Source organism: Squalius cephalus (assembly GCF_949319135.1).
Source record: "Squalius cephalus genome assembly, chromosome: 25".
Classification (NCBI taxonomy): domain Eukaryota; kingdom Metazoa; phylum Chordata; class Actinopteri; order Cypriniformes; family Leuciscidae; genus Squalius; species Squalius cephalus.
In genome coordinates, this window is record NC_137146.1 from 30,189,436 (window position 1) to 30,205,978 (window position 16,543).

Here is a 16,543-nt window from a genome sequence, read left to right on the forward strand (position 1 = left end):
ACACAGGCACTTCTCATCCCTGAACACCTGAGACACACAACACACAGATTACAGCGTCACACAGGCACTTCTCATCCCTTAACACCCAAGACACACAACACACAGACTACAGCGTCACACAGGCACTTCTCATCCTTGAACACCTGAGACACACAACACACAGATTACAGCGTCACACAGGAACTTCTCATCCCTGAACACCTGAGACACACAACAACACACAGACTACAGCGTCACACAGGCACTTCTCATCCTTGAACACCTGAGACACACAACACACAGATTACAGCGTCACACAGGCACTTCTCATCCCTGAACACCTGAGACACACAACACACAGATTACAGCGTCACACAGGAACTTCTCATCCCTGAACACCTGAGACACACAACAACACACAGACTACAGCGTCACGCAGGCACTTCTCATCCTTGAACACCTGAGACACACAACACACAGATTACAGCGTCACACAGGCACTTCTCATCCCTGAACACCTGAGACACACAACACACAGATTACAGCGTCACACAGGCACTTCTCATCCCTTAACACCCAAGACACACAACACACAGACTACAGCGTCACACAGGCACTTCTCATCCTTGAACACCTGAGACACACAACACACAGATTACAGCGTCACACAGGAACTTCTCATCCCTGAACACCTGAGACACACAACAACACACAGATTACAGCGTCACACAGGCACTTCTCATCCTTGAACCCCTGAGACACACAACACACAGATTACAGCGTCACACAGGCACTTCCCATCCCTGAACACCTGAGACACACAACAACACACAGATTACAGCGTCACACAGGCACTTCTCATCCTTGAACACCTGAGACACACAACACACAGATTACAGCGTCACACAGGCACTTCTCATCCCTGAACACCTGAGACACACAACACACAGATTACAGCGTCACACAGGCACTTCTCATCCCTGAACACCTGAGACACACAACAACACACAGATTACAGCGTCACACAGGCACTTCTCATCCCTGAACACCTGAGACACACAACAACACACAGATTACAGCGTCACACAGGCACTTCTCATCCTTGAACCCCTGAGACACACAACACACAGATTACAGCGTCACACAGGCACTTCTCATCCTTGAACACCTGAGACACACAACACACAGATTACAGCGTCACACAGGCACTTCTCATCCCTGAACACCTGAGACACACAACAACACACAGATTACAGCGTCACACAGGCACTTCTCATCCCTGAACACCTGAGACACACAACAACACACAGATTACAGCGTCACGCAGGTACTTCTCATCCTTGAACACCTGAGACACACAACATACAGATTACAGCGTCACGCAGGCACTTCTCATCCTTGAACCCCTGAGACACACAACACACAGATTACAGCGTCACACAGGCACTTCTCATCCCTGAACACCTGAGACACACAACACACAGATTACAGCGTCACACAGGCACTTCTCATCCCTGAACACCTGAGACACACAACAACACACAGATTACAGCGTCACACAGGCACTTCTCATCCTTGAACACCTGAGACACACAACAACACACAGATTACAGCGTCACACAGGCACTTCTCATCCCTGAACACCTGAGACACACAACACACAGATTACAGCGTCACACAGGCACTTCTCATCCCTGAACACCTGAGACACACAACAACACACAGATTACAGCGTCACACAGGCACTTCTCATCCTTGAACACCTGAGACACACAACACACAGATTACAGCGTCACACAGGCACTTCTCATCCCTGAACACCTGAGACACACAACACACAGATTACAGCGTCACACAGGCACTTCTCATCCCTGAACACCTGAGACACACAACACACAGATTACAGTGTCACACAGGCACTTCTCATCCCTGAACACCTGAGACACACAACACACAGATTACAGCGTCACACAGGCACTTCTCATCCCTGAACACCTGAGACACACAACAACACACAGATTACAGCGTCACACAGGCACTTCTCATCCTTGAACACCTGAGACACACAACACACAGATTACAGCGTCACACAGGCACTTCTCATCCCTGAACACCTGAGACACACAACAACACACAGATTACAGCGTCACACAGGCACTTCTCATCCCTGAACACCTGAGACACACAACAACACACAGATTACAGCGTCACACAGGCACTTCTCATCCCTGAACACCTGAGACACACAACAACACACAGATTACAGCGTCACACAGGCACTTCTCATCCTTGAACCCCTGAGACACACAACACACAGATTACAGCGTCACACAGGCACTTCTCATCCTTGAACACCTGAGACACACAACAACACACAGATTACAGCGTCACACAGGCACTTCTCATCCCTGAACACCTGAGACACACAACAACACACAGATTACAGCGTCACGCAGGTACTTCTCATCCTTGAACACCTGAGACACACAACATACAGATTACAGCGTCACGCAGGCACTTCTCATCCTTGAACCCCTGAGACACACAACACACAGATTACAGCGTCACACAGGCACTTCTCATCCCTGAACACCTGAGACACACAACAACACACAGATTACAGCGTCACGCAGGTACTTCTCATCCTTGAACACCTGAGACACACAACATACAGATTACAGCGTCACGCAGGCACTTCTCATCCCTGAACACCTGAGACACACAACACACAGATTACAGCGTCACACAGGCACTTCTCATCCCTGAACACCTGAGACACACAACAACACACAGATTACAGCGTCACACAGGCACTTCTCATCCTTGAACACCTGAGACACACAACATACAGATTACAGCGTCACGCAGGCACTTCTCATCCTTGAACCCCTGAGACACACAACACACAGATTACAGCGTCACACAGGCACTTCTCATCCCTGAACACCCGAGACACACAACACACAGATTACAGCGTCACACAGGCACTTCTCATCCCTGAACACCTGAGACACACAACACACAGATTACAGCGTCACACAGGCACTTCTCATCCCTGAACACCTGAGACACACAACACACAGATTACAGCGTCACACAGGCACTTCTCATCCCTGAACACCTGAGACACACAACACACAGATTACAGCGTCACACAGGCACTTCTCATCCTTGAACACCTGAGACACACAACAACACACAGATTACAGCGTCACACAGGCACTTCTCATCCCTGAACACCTGAGACACACAACACACAGATTACAGCGTCACACAGGCACTTCTCATCCTTGAACACCCGAGACACACAACATACAGATTACAGCGTCACACAGGCACTTCTCATCCCTGAACACCTGAGACACACAACAACACACAGATTACAGCGTCACACAGGCACTTCTCATCCCTGAACACCTGAGACACACAACACACAGATTACAGCGTCACACAGGCACTTCTCATTCCTGAACACCTGAGACACACAACAACACACAGATTACAGCGTCACACAGGCACTTCTCATCCTTGAACACCCAAGACACACAACACACAGATTACAGCGTCACGCAGGCACTTCTCATCCCTGAACACCCGAGACACACAACAACACACAGATTACAGCGTCACACAGGCACTTCTCATCCTTGAACACCTGAGACACACAACAACACACAGATTACAGCGTCACACAGGCACTTCTCATCCCTGCACACCTGAGACACACAACAACACACAGATTACAGCGTCACACAGGCACTTCTCATCCTTGAACACCTGAGACACACAACAACACACAGATTACAGCGTCACACAGGCACTTCTCATCCCTGAACACCTGAGACACACAACAACACACAGATTACAGCGTCACGCAGGCACTTCTCATTCCTGAACACCTGAGACACACAACAACACACAGATTACAGCGTCACGCAGGCACTTCTCATCCTTGAACACCTGAGACACACAACACACAGATTACAGCGTCACACAGGCACTTCTCATCCCTGAACACCTGAGACACACAACAACACACAGATTACAGCGTCACACAGGCACTTCTCATCCCTGAACACCTGAGACACACAACACACAGATTACAGCGTCACACAGGCACTTCTCATCCCTTAACACCCGAGACACACAACACACAGATTACAGCGTCACACAGGCACTTCTCATCCCTGAACACCTGAGACACACAACAACACACAGATTACAGCGTCACACAGGCACTTCTCATCCCTGAACACCTGAGACACACAACACACAGATTACAGCGTCACGCAGGCACTTCTCATCCCTGAACACCTGAGACACACAACAACACACAGATTACAGCGTCACACAGGCACTTCTCATCCCTGAACACCTGAGACACACAACACACAGATTACAGTGTCACACAGGCACTTCTCATCCCTGAACACCTGAGACACACAACAACACACAGATTACAGCGTCACACAGGCACTTCTCATCCTTGAACACCTGAGACACACAACACACAGATTACAGCGTCACACAGGCACTTCTCATCCCTGAACACCTGAGACACACAACAACACACAGATTACAGCGTCACACAGGCACTTCTCATCCCTGAACACCTGAGACACACAACAACACACAGATTACAGCGTCACGCAGGCACTTCTCATCCTTGAACACCTGAGACACACAACACACAGATTACAGCGTCACACAGGCACTTCTCATCCCTGAACACCTGAGACACACAACACACAGATTACAGTGTCACACAGGCACTTCTCATCCTTGAACACCTGAGACACACAACACACAGATTACAGCGTCACACAGGCACTTCTCATCCCTGAACACCTGAGACACACAACAACACACAGATTACAGCGTCACACAGGCACTTCTCATCCCTGAACACCTGAGACACACAACAACACACAGATTACAGCGTCACACAGGCACTTCTCATCCCTGAACACCTGAGACACACAACAACACACAGATTACAGCGTCACACAGGCACTTCTCATCCCTGAACACCTGAGACACACAACAACACACAGATTACAGTGTCACACAGGCACTTCTCATCCCTGAACACCTGAGACACACAACAACACACAGATTACAGCGTCACACAGGCACTTCTCATCCCTGAACACCTGAGACACACAACACACAGATTACAGTGTCACACAGGCACTTCTCATCCCTGAACACCTGAGACACACAACAACACACAGATTACAGCGTCACACAGGCACTTCTCATCCCTGAACACCTGAGACACACAACAACACACAGATTACAGCGTCACACAGGCACTTCTCATCCCTGAACACCTGAGACACACAACAACACACAGATTACAGCGTCACACAGGCACTTCTCATCCCTGAACACCTGAGACACACAACAACACACAGATTACAGCGTCACACAGGCACTTCTCATCCCTGAACACCTGAGACACACAACACACAGATTACAGCGTCACACAGGCACTTCTCATCCCTGAACACCTGAGACACACAACACACAGATTACAGCGTCACACAGGCACTTCTCATCCTTGAACACCTGAGACACACAACAACACACAGATTACAGCGTCACACAGGCACTTCTCATCCCTGAACACCTGAGACACACAACAACACACAGATTACAGCGTCACACAGGCACTTCTCATCCCTTAACACCCAAGACACACAACACACAGATTACAGCGTCACACAGGCACTTCTCATCCCTGAACACCCGAGACACACAACAACACACAGATTACAGCGTCACACAGGCACTTCTCATCCCTGAACACCCGAGACACACAACAACACACAGATTACAGCGTCACACAGGCACTTCTCATCCCTGAACACCCGAGACACACAACAACACAGATTACAGCGTCACACAGGTACTTCTCATCCTGAACACCTGAGACACAACAACACACAGATTACAGCGTCACACAGGCACTTCTCATCCCTGAACACCTGAGACACACAACAACACACAGATTACAGCGTCACACAGGCACTTCTCATCCCTGAACACCTGAGACACACAACAACACACAGATTACAGCGTCACACAGGCACTTCTCATCCCTTAACACCCAAGACACACAACACACAGATTACAGCGTCACACAGGCACTTCTCATCCCTGAACACCCGAGACACACAACAACACACAGATTACAGCGTCACACAGGCACTTCTCATCCCTGAACACCCGAGACACACAACAACACACAGATTACAGCGTCACACAGGCACTTCTCATCCCTGAACACCCGAGACACACAACAACACACAGATTACAGCGTCACACAGGCACTTCTCATCCCTGAACACCTGAGACACACAACAACACACAGATTACAGCGTCACACAGGCACTTCTCATCCTTGAACACCTGAGACACACAACACACAGATTACAGTGTCACACAGGCACTTCTCATCCCTGAACACCTGAGACACACAACACACAGATTACAGCGTCACACAGGCACTTCTCATCCCTGAACACCTGAGACACACAACAACACACAGATTACAGCGTCACACAGGCACTTCTCATCCCTGAACACCTGAGACACACAACAACACACAGATTACAGCGTCACACAGGCACTTCTCATCCTTGAACACCTGAGACACACAACAACACACAGATTACAGCGTCACACAGGCACTTCTCATCCCTGAACACCTGAGACACACAACAACACACAGATTACAGCGTCACACAGGCACTTCTCATCCTTGAACACCTGAGACACACAACAACACACAGATTACAGCGTCACACAGGCACTTCTCATCCTTGAACACCTGAGACACACAACAACACACAGATTACAGCGTCACACAGGCACTTCTCATCCTTGAACACCTGAGACACACAACACACAGATTACAGCGTCACACAGGCACTTCTCATCCTTGAACACCTGAGACACACAACATACAGATTACAGCGTCACACAGGCACTTCTCATCCTTGAACACCCGAGACACACAACAACACACAGATTACAGCGTCACACAGGCACTTCTCATCCTTGAACACCTGAGACACACAACAACACACAGATTACAGCGTCACACAGGCACTTCTCATCCTTGAACACCTGAGACACACAACAACACACAGATTACAGCGTCACACAGGCACTTCTCATCCTTGAACACCTGAGACACACAACACACAGATTACAGCGTCACACAGGCACTTCTCATCCTTGAACACCCGAGACACACAACAACACACAGATTACAGCGTCACACAGGCACTTCTCATCCCTGAACACCTGAGACACACAACAACACACAGATTACAGCGTCACACCGGCACTTCTCATCCTTGAACACCTGAGACACACAACACACAGATTACAGTGTCACACAGGCACTTCTCATCCCTGAACACCTGAGACACACAACACACAGATTACAGCGTCACACAGGCACTTCTCATCCCTGAACACCTGAGACACACAACAACACACAGATTACAGCGTCACACAGGCACTTCTCATCCTTGAACACCTGAGACACACAACAACACACAGATTACAGCGTCACACAGGCACTTCTCATCCCTGAACACCTGAGACACACAACAACACACAGATTACAGCGTCACACAGGCACTTCTCATCCTTGAACACCTGAGACACACAACAACACACAGATTACAGCGTCACACAGGCACTTCTCATCCTTGAACACCTGAGACACACAACAACACACAGATTACAGCGTCACACAGGCACTTCTCATCCTTGAACACCTGAGACACACAACAACACACAGATTACAGCGTCACACAGGCACTTCTCATCCCTGAACACCTGAGACACACAACAACACACAGATTACAGCGTCACACAGGCACTTCTCATCCCTGAACACCTGAGACACACAACAACACACAGATTACAGCGTCACACAGGCACTTCTCATCCCTGAACACCTGAGACACACAACAACACACAGATTACAGCGTCACACAGGCACTTCTCATCCCTGAACACCTGAGACACACAACACACAGATTACAGCGTCACACAGGCACTTCTCATCCCTGAACACCTGAGACACACAACAACACACAGATTACAGCGTCACACAGGCACTTCTCATCCCTGAACACCTGAGACACACAACACACAGATTACAGCGTCACACAGGCACTTCTCATCCCTGAACACCTGAGACACACAACACACAGATTACAGCGTCACACAGGCACTTCTCATCCTTGAACACCTGAGACACACAACAACACACAGATTACAGCGTCACACAGGCACTTCTCATCCCTGAACACCTGAGACACACAACAACACACAGATTACAGCGTCACGCAGGCACTTCTCATCCCTGAACACCTGAGACACACAACAACACAGATTACAGCGTCACACAGGCACTTCTCATCCCTGAACACCTGAGACACACAACACACAGATTACAGCGTCACACAGGCACTTCTCATCCTTGAACACCTGAGACACACAACAACACACAGATTACAGCGTCACACAGGCACTTCTCATCCCTGAACACCTGAGACACACAACAACACACAGATTACAGCGTCACGCAGGCACTTCTCATCCCTGAACACCTGAGACACACAACACACAGATTACAGCGTCACACAGGCACTTCTCATCCTTGAACACCTGAGACACACAACAACACAGATTACAGCGTCACACAGGCACTTCTCATCCCTGAACACCTGAGACACACAACAACACACAGATTACAGCGTCACACAGGCACTTCTCATCCTTGAACACCTGAGACACACAACACACAGATTACAGCGTCACACAGGCACTTCTCATCCCTGAACACCTGAGACACACAACAACACACAGATTACAGCGTCACGCAGGCACTTCTCATCCCTGAACACCTGAGACACACAACATACAGATTACAGCGTCACACAGGCACTTCTCATCCCTGAACACCTGAGACACACAACAACACACAGATTACAGCGTCACACAGGCACTTCTCATCCCTGAACACCTGAGACACACAACAACACACAGATTACAGCGTCACACAGGCACTTCTCATCCTTGAACACCTGAGACACACAACATACAGATTACAGCGTCACGCAGGCACTTCTCATCCTTGAACCCCTGAGACACACAACACACAGATTACAGCGTCACACAGGCACTTCTCATCCCTGAACACCCGAGACACACAACACACAGATTACAGCGTCACACAGGCACTTCTCATCCCTGAACACCTGAGACACACAACACACAGATTACAGCGTCACACAGGCACTTCTCATCCCTGAACACCTGAGACACACAACACACAGATTACAGCGTCACACAGGCACTTCTCATCCCTGAACACCTGAGACACACAACACACAGATTACAGCGTCACACAGGCACTTCTCATCCTTGAACACCTGAGACACACAACAACACACAGATTACAGCGTCACACAGGCACTTCTCATCCCTGAACACCTGAGACACACAACACACAGATTACAGCGTCACACAGGCACTTCTCATCCTTGAACACCCGAGACACACAACATACAGATTACAGCGTCACACAGGCACTTCTCATCCCTGAACACCTGAGACACACAACAACACACAGATTACAGCGTCACACAGGCACTTCTCATCCCTGAACACCTGAGACACACAACACACAGATTACAGCGTCACACAGGCACTTCTCATTCCTGAACACCTGAGACACACAACAACACACAGATTACAGCGTCACACAGGCACTTCTCATCCTTGAACACCCAAGACACACAACACACAGATTACAGCGTCACGCAGGCACTTCTCATCCCTGAACACCCGAGACACACAACAACACACAGATTACAGCGTCACACAGGCACTTCTCATCCTTGAACACCTGAGACACACAACAACACACAGATTACAGCGTCACACAGGCACTTCTCATCCCTGCACACCTGAGACACACAACAACACACAGATTACAGCGTCACACAGGCACTTCTCATCCTTGAACACCTGAGACACACAACAACACACAGATTACAGCGTCACACAGGCACTTCTCATCCCTGAACACCTGAGACACACAACAACACACAGATTACAGCGTCACGCAGGCACTTCTCATTCCTGAACACCTGAGACACACAACAACACACAGATTACAGCGTCACGCAGGCACTTCTCATCCTTGAACACCTGAGACACACAACACACAGATTACAGCGTCACACAGGCACTTCTCATCCCTGAACACCTGAGACACACAACAACACACAGATTACAGCGTCACACAGGCACTTCTCATCCCTGAACACCTGAGACACACAACACACAGATTACAGCGTCACACAGGCACTTCTCATCCCTTAACACCCGAGACACACAACACACAGATTACAGCGTCACACAGGCACTTCTCATCCCTGAACACCTGAGACACACAACAACACACAGATTACAGCGTCACACAGGCACTTCTCATCCCTGAACACCTGAGACACACAACACACAGATTACAGCGTCACGCAGGCACTTCTCATCCCTGAACACCTGAGACACACAACAACACACAGATTACAGCGTCACACAGGCACTTCTCATCCCTGAACACCTGAGACACACAACACACAGATTACAGTGTCACACAGGCACTTCTCATCCCTGAACACCTGAGACACACAACAACACACAGATTACAGCGTCACACAGGCACTTCTCATCCTTGAACACCTGAGACACACAACACACAGATTACAGCGTCACACAGGCACTTCTCATCCCTGAACACCTGAGACACACAACAACACACAGATTACAGCGTCACACAGGCACTTCTCATCCCTGAACACCTGAGACACACAACAACACACAGATTACAGCGTCACGCAGGCACTTCTCATCCTTGAACACCTGAGACACACAACACACAGATTACAGCGTCACACAGGCACTTCTCATCCCTGAACACCTGAGACACACAACACACAGATTACAGTGTCACACAGGCACTTCTCATCCTTGAACACCTGAGACACACAACACACAGATTACAGCGTCACACAGGCACTTCTCATCCCTGAACACCTGAGACACACAACAACACACAGATTACAGCGTCACACAGGCACTTCTCATCCCTGAACACCTGAGACACACAACAACACACAGATTACAGCGTCACACAGGCACTTCTCATCCCTGAACACCTGAGACACACAACAACACACAGATTACAGCGTCACACAGGCACTTCTCATCCCTGAACACCTGAGACACACAACAACACACAGATTACAGTGTCACACAGGCACTTCTCATCCCTGAACACCTGAGACACACAACAACACACAGATTACAGCGTCACACAGGCACTTCTCATCCCTGAACACCTGAGACACACAACACACAGATTACAGTGTCACACAGGCACTTCTCATCCCTGAACACCTGAGACACACAACAACACACAGATTACAGCGTCACACAGGCACTTCTCATCCCTGAACACCTGAGACACACAACAACACACAGATTACAGCGTCACACAGGCACTTCTCATCCCTGAACACCTGAGACACACAACAACACACAGATTACAGCGTCACACAGGCACTTCTCATCCCTGAACACCTGAGACACACAACAACACACAGATTACAGCGTCACACAGGCACTTCTCATCCCTGAACACCTGAGACACACAACACACAGATTACAGCGTCACACAGGCACTTCTCATCCCTGAACACCTGAGACACACAACACACAGATTACAGCGTCACACAGGCACTTCTCATCCTTGAACACCTGAGACACACAACAACACACAGATTACAGCGTCACACAGGCACTTCTCATCCCTGAACACCTGAGACACACAACAACACACAGATTACAGCGTCACACAGGCACTTCTCATCCCTTAACACCCAAGACACACAACACACAGATTACAGCGTCACACAGGCACTTCTCATCCCTGAACACCCGAGACACACAACAACACACAGATTACAGCGTCACACAGGCACTTCTCATCCCTGAACACCCGAGACACACAACAACACACAGATTACAGCGTCACACAGGCACTTCTCATCCCTGAACACCCGAGACACACAACAACACAGATTACAGCGTCACACAGGTACTTCTCATCCCTGAACACCTGAGACACAACAACACACAGATTACAGCGTCACACAGGCACTTCTCATCCCTGAACACCTGAGACACACAACAACACACAGATTACAGCGTCACACAGGCACTTCTCATCCCTGAACACCTGAGACACACAACAACACACAGATTACAGCGTCACACAGGCACTTCTCATCCCTTAACACCCAAGACACACAACACACAGATTACAGCGTCACACAGGCACTTCTCATCCCTGAACACCCGAGACACACAACAACACACAGATTACAGCGTCACACAGGCACTTCTCATCCCTGAACACCCGAGACACACAACAACACACAGATTACAGCGTCACACAGGCACTTCTCATCCCTGAACACCCGAGACACACAACAACACACAGATTACAGCGTCACACAGGCACTTCTCATCCCTGAACACCTGAGACACACAACAACACACAGATTACAGCGTCACACAGGCACTTCTCATCCTTGAACACCTGAGACACACAACACACAGATTACAGTGTCACACAGGCACTTCTCATCCCTGAACACCTGAGACACACAACACACAGATTACAGCGTCACACAGGCACTTCTCATCCCTGAACACCTGAGACACACAACAACACACAGATTACAGCGTCACACAGGCACTTCTCATCCCTGAACACCTGAGACACACAACAACACACAGATTACAGCGTCACACAGGCACTTCTCATCCTTGAACACCTGAGACACACAACAACACACAGATTACAGCGTCACACAGGCACTTCTCATCCCTGAACACCTGAGACACACAACAACACACAGATTACAGCGTCACACAGGCACTTCTCATCCTTGAACACCTGAGACACACAACAACACACAGATTACAGCGTCACACAGGCACTTCTCATCCTTGAACACCTGAGACACACAACAACACACAGATTACAGCGTCACACAGGCACTTCTCATCCTTGAACACCTGAGACACACAACACACAGATTACAGCGTCACACAGGCACTTCTCATCCTTGAACACCTGAGACACACAACATACAGATTACAGCGTCACACAGGCACTTCTCATCCTTGAACACCCGAGACACACAACAACACACAGATTACAGCGTCACACAGGCACTTCTCATCCTTGAACACCTGAGACACACAACAACACACAGATTACAGCGTCACACAGGCACTTCTCATCCTTGAACACCTGAGACACACAACAACACACAGATTACAGCGTCACACAGGCACTTCTCATCCTTGAACACCTGAGACACACAACACACAGATTACAGCGTCACACAGGCACTTCTCATCCTTGAACACCCGAGACACACAACAACACACAGATTACAGCGTCACACAGGCACTTCTCATCCCTGAACACCTGAGACACACAACAACACACAGATTACAGCGTCACACCGGCACTTCTCATCCTTGAACACCTGAGACACACAACACACAGATTACAGTGTCACACAGGCACTTCTCATCCCTGAACACCTGAGACACACAACACACAGATTACAGCGTCACACAGGCACTTCTCATCCCTGAACACCTGAGACACACAACAACACACAGATTACAGCGTCACACAGGCACTTCTCATCCTTGAACACCTGAGACACACAACAACACACAGATTACAGCGTCACACAGGCACTTCTCATCCCTGAACACCTGAGACACACAACAACACACAGATTACAGCGTCACACAGGCACTTCTCATCCTTGAACACCTGAGACACACAACAACACACAGATTACAGCGTCACACAGGCACTTCTCATCCTTGAACACCTGAGACACACAACAACACACAGATTACAGCGTCACACAGGCACTTCTCATCCTTGAACACCTGAGACACACAACAACACACAGATTACAGCGTCACACAGGCACTTCTCATCCCTGAACACCTGAGACACACAACAACACACAGATTACAGCGTCACACAGGCACTTCTCATCCCTGAACACCTGAGACACACAACAACACACAGATTACAGCGTCACACAGGCACTTCTCATCCCTGAACACCTGAGACACACAACAACACACAGATTACAGCGTCACACAGGCACTTCTCATCCCTGAACACCTGAGACACACAACACACAGATTACAGCGTCACACAGGCACTTCTCATCCCTGAACACCTGAGACACACAACAACACACAGATTACAGCGTCACACAGGCACTTCTCATCCCTGAACACCTGAGACACACAACACACAGATTACAGCGTCACACAGGCACTTCTCATCCCTGAACACCTGAGACACACAACACACAGATTACAGCGTCACACAGGCACTTCTCATCCTTGAACACCTGAGACACACAACAACACACAGATTACAGCGTCACACAGGCACTTCTCATCCCTGAACACCTGAGACACACAACAACACACAGATTACAGCGTCACGCAGGCACTTCTCATCCCTGAACACCTGAGACACACAACAACACAGATTACAGCGTCACACAGGCACTTCTCATCCCTGAACACCTGAGACACACAACACACAGATTACAGCGTCACACAGGCACTTCTCATCCTTGAACACCTGAGACACACAACAACACACAGATTACAGCGTCACACAGGCACTTCTCATCCCTGAACACCTGAGACACACAACAACACACAGATTACAGCGTCACGCAGGCACTTCTCATCCCTGAACACCTGAGACACACAACACACAGATTACAGCGTCACACAGGCACTTCTCATCCTTGAACACCTGAGACACACAACAACACAGATTACAGCGTCACACAGGCACTTCTCATCCCTGAACACCTGAGACACACAACAACACACAGATTACAGCGTCACACAGGCACTTCTCATCCTTGAACACCTGAGACACACAACACACAGATTACAGCGTCACACAGGCACTTCTCATCCCTGAACACCTGAGACACACAACAACACACAGATTACAGCGTCACGCAGGCACTTCTCATCCCTGAACACCTGAGACACACAACATACAGATTACAGCGTCACACAGGCACTTCTCATCCCTGAACACCTGAGACACACAACAACACACAGATTACAGCGTCACGCAGGCACTTCTCATCCCTGAACACCTGAGACACACAACACACAGATTACAGCGTCACACAGGCACTTCTCATCCTTGAACACCTGAGACACACAACAACACAGATTACAGCGTCACACAGGCACTTCTCATCCCTGAACACCTGAGACACACAACAACACACAGATTACAGCGTCACACAGGCACTTCTCATCCTTGAACACCTGAGACACACAACACACAGATTACAGCGTCACACAGGCACTTCTCATCCCTGAACACCTGAGACACACAACAACACACAGATTACAGCGTCACGCAGGCACTTCTCATCCCTGAACACCTGAGACACACAACATACAGATTACAGCGTCACACAGGCACTTCTCATCCCTGAACACCTGAGACACACAACATACAGATTACAGCGTCACACAGGCACTTCTCATCCTTGAACACCTGAGACACACAACATACAGATTACAGCGTCACACAGGCACTTCTCATCCTTGAACACCTGAGACACACAACACACAGATTACAGCGTCACACAGGCACTTCTCATCCCTGAACACCTGAGACACACAACATACAGATTACAGCGTCACACAGGCACTTCTCATCCTTGAACACCTGAGACACACAACATACAGATTACAGCGTCACACAGGCACTTCTCATCCTTGAACACCTGAGACACACAACATACAGATTACAGCGTCACACAGGCACTTCTCATCCTTGAACACCTGAGACACACAACAACACACAGATTACAGCGTCACACAGGCACTTCTCATCCCTGAACACCTGAGACACACAACACACAGATTACAGCGTCACACAGGCACTTCTCATCCTTGAACACCTGAGACACACAACAACACAGATTACAGCGTCACACAGGCACTTCTCATCCCTGAACACCTGAGACACACAACAACACACAGATTACAGCGTCACACAGGCACTTCTCATCCTTGAACACCTGAGACACACAACACACAGATTACAGCGTCACACAGGCACTTCTCATCCCTGAACACCTGAGACACACAACACACAGATTACAGCGTCACACAGGCACTTCTCATCCTTGAACACCTGAGACACACAACAACACACAGATTACAGCGTCACACAGGCACTTCTCATCCCTGAACACCTGAGACACACAACAACACACAGATTACAGCGTCACGCAGGCACTTCTCATCCCTGAACACCTGAGACACACAACAACACAGATTACAGCGTCACACAGGCACTTCTCAT

General features: G+C 49.1%; 1 protein-coding gene across 1 annotated transcript in view; it reads right to left on the bottom strand.

Moving 5' to 3' along the window:
- Positions 1 to 16,543, bottom strand: part of lancl2 (LanC lantibiotic synthetase component C-like 2 (bacterial)) — a 62,585-nt gene that overhangs the window by 5,966 nt on the left and 40,076 nt on the right. The gene's annotated exons all lie outside the window — the stretch shown is intronic.